The sequence below is a fragment of the Mus musculus genome, chromosome 5 (assembly GCF_000001635.26).
Source record: "Mus musculus strain C57BL/6J chromosome 5, GRCm38.p6 C57BL/6J".
In the NCBI taxonomy this organism is placed as follows: domain Eukaryota; kingdom Metazoa; phylum Chordata; class Mammalia; order Rodentia; family Muridae; genus Mus; species Mus musculus.
This window is the reverse complement of record NC_000071.6, coordinates 87,538,196-87,541,634: the sequence shown is the minus strand read 5'-3', so window position 1 is coordinate 87,541,634 and position 3,439 is coordinate 87,538,196.

Genomic DNA, 3,439 nt, shown 5'->3' with positions numbered 1-3,439 from the left:
AGCTTTACTACAGAGCAATTGTGATAAAAACTGCATGGTACTGGTATAGAGACAGACAAGTGGACCAATGGAATAGAATTGAAGACCCAGAAATGAACCCACACACCTATGGTAACTTGATCTTCGACAAGGGAGCCAAAACCATCCAGTGGAAGAAAGACAGCATTTTCAACAATTGGTGCTGGCACAACTGGTTGTTATCATGTAGAAGAATGCGAATCGATCCATACTTATCTCCTTGTACTAAGGTCAAATCTAAGTGGATCAAGGAACTTCACATAAAACCAGAGACACTGAAACTTATAGAGGAGAAAGTGGGGAAAAGCCTTGAAGATATGGGCACAGGGGAAAAATTCCTGAACAGAACAGCAATGGCTTGTGCTGTAAGATCGAGAATTGACAAATGGGACCTAATGAAACTCCAAAGTTTCTGCAAGGCAAAAGACACTGTCTATAAGACAAAAAGACCACCAACAGACTGGGAAAGGATCTTTACCTATCCTAAATCAGATAGGGGACTAATATCCAACATATATAAAGAACTCAAGAAGGTGGACCTCAGAAAATCAAATAACCCCCTTAAAAAATGGGGCTCAGAACTGAACAAAGAATTCTCACCTGAGGAATACCGAATGGCAGAGAAGCACCTGAAAAAATGTTCAACATCCTTAATCATCAGGGAAATGCAAATCAAAACAACCCTGAGATTCCACCTCACACCAGTGAGAATGGCTAAGATCAAAAATTCAGGTGACAGCAGATGCTGGCGAGGATGTGGAGAAAGAGGAACACTCCTCCATTGTTGGTGGGATTGCAGGCTTGTACAACCACTCTGGAAATCAGTCTGGCGGTTCCTCAGAAAATTGGACATAGTACTACCGGAGGATCCAGCAATACCTCTCCTGGGCATATATCCAGAAGAAGCCCCAACTGGTAAGAAGGACACATGCTCCACTATGTTCATAGCAGCCTTATTTATAATAGCCAGAAACTGGAAAGAACCCAGATGCCCCTCAACAGAGGAATGGATACAGAAAATGTGGTACATCTACACAATGGAGTACTACTCAGCTATTAAAAAGAATGAATTTATGAAATTCCTAGCCAAATGGATGGACCTGGAGAGCATCATCCTGAGTGAGGTAACACAATCACAAAGGAACTCACACAATATGTACTCACTGATAAGTGGATACTAGCCCAAAACCTAGGATACCCACGATATAAGATACAATTTCCTAAACACATGAAACTCAAGAAAAATGAAGACTGAGGTGTGGACACTATGCCCCTCCTTAGAAGTGGGAACAAAACACCCATGGAAGGAGTTACAGAAACAAAGTTTGGAGCTGAGATGAAAGGATGGACCATGTAGAGACTGCCATATCCAGGGATCCACCCCATAATCAGCATCCAAACGCTGACACCATTGCATATACTAGCAAGATTTTATCGAAAGGACCCAGATGTAGCTGTCTCTTGTGAGACTATGCCGGGGTCTAGTAAACACAGAAGTGGATGCTCACAGTCAGCTAATGGATGGATCACAGGGCTCCCAATGGAGGAGCTAGAGAAAGTACCCAAGGAGCTAAAGGGATCTTCAACCCTATAGGTGGAACAACATTATGAACTAACCAGTACCCCTGAGCTCTTGACTCTAGCTGCATATGTATCAAAAGATGGCCTAGTCGGCCATCACTGGAAAGAGAGGCCCATTGGACACGCAGACTTTGTGTGCCCCGGTACAGGGGAACGCCAGGGCCAAAGGGGGGGAGTGGGTGGGTAGGGGAGTGGGGGTGGGTGGGTAAGGGGGACTTTTGGTATAGCATTGGAAATGTAAATGAGCTAAATACCTAATAAAAAATGGAAAAAAAAAAAAAGAAAATGTAAACGAGGAAAATACCTAATAAAAAAATTAAAAAAAAAGAATTTTAAATTTCCACAAATTTTACAATGTTTAACAATTCAGTATAGCAATTGTTTCTAAAAAAAAAAAATCTTTTCAAGGAGACAAAACACAATTTCTTAATAGTAAATTATAGTTTAAAATTAATAATTGTACTGCAATGTTAGTGTTTCTGTTGGCAAAATGTAAAATGTATGAAAAAATGATAAGCCACAAACATTGGGAATCTGTTAGAAACATCCTTTATAGACAAAAAGTGATTTTAAAAATTCTCTGAGAAATAATGTATAAATTGTTGGTCTAAACAAAAGATTTAACTTCTTTCTGCACTTTATGATGCTTCCAGGCAAGACCAGAGCTTATCTGCTGCTATTGCAGCTAAATTGGACACCAATGCCCTTGTCCTAACCAAAACTTTTCCTTTTGGCAATTGGATTAGATGTAATTTACAGGGTGGTCGAGAGATTGGAGAAGGAAGACAAGAGCACTTTTCTGTGGGAGTGACTTCCCACCCACACATAATATCTTATTTATTCCTATATGTGTGTGTGTGTGTGTGTGTGTGTGTGTGTGTGTGAGAGAGAGAGAGAGAGAGAGAGAGAGAGAGAGGCAGAGACGGAACTTAGAAAATCATAGAGATGATTAGAATCACAGTCATTCAGGAGCTGTTCTTTCTACTTGGTGTGTTTCTGCTCCTAAGACAGTTGCTGCATTTTAATTCATGTCCATAATAGAAAACTCATACTTTTTTTAGATTAAAAAAGCAACATGTATAATGCAATCACATTTCACCGTGTTCAAACGTATGAAAAGGGCTTCTCTTTTTTTTTCCATTTTTTATTAGGTCATTTAGCTCATTTACATTTCCAATGCTATACCAAAAGTCCCCCATACCCACCCACCCCCACTCCCCTACCCACCCACTCCCCCTTTTTGGCCCTGGCGTTCCCCTGTACTGGGGCATATAAAGTTTGTGTGTCCAATGGGCCTCTCTTTGCAGTGATGGCCGACTAGGCCATCTTTTGATACATATGCAGCTAGAGTCAAGAGCTCCGGGGTACTGGTTAGTTCATAATGTTGTTCCACCTATAGGGTTGCAGATCCCTTTAGCTCCTTGGGTACTTTCTCTAGCTCCTCCATTGGGAGCCCTGTGATCCATCCATTAGCTGACTGTGAGCATCCACTTCTGTGTTTGCTAGGCCCCGGCATAGTCTCACAAGAGACAGCTACATCTGGGTCCTTTCGATAAAATCTTGCTAGTGTATGCAATGGTGTCATGAGAAGTGACCAACAGATCTGAGACATTTCTTGTGTGCTGTTTTGTCTTGCAGTTTTTGTCAGATTTTGTTAAGTTCATGGAGAAGTTAACACACCAGTGATCTATGGCTTCCTGCCTTCCAGTTGTCACTCTGACCTATTACAACTGTTGAAAAAACAGGCCTTTGAGTGTTTGTTTGCATGGACTTCAATCCCTTCAAATCTTTGCTGCTTGTAAAGTCAGAGGCTTTGCTTAGATCCTTATTGAACTTTTTA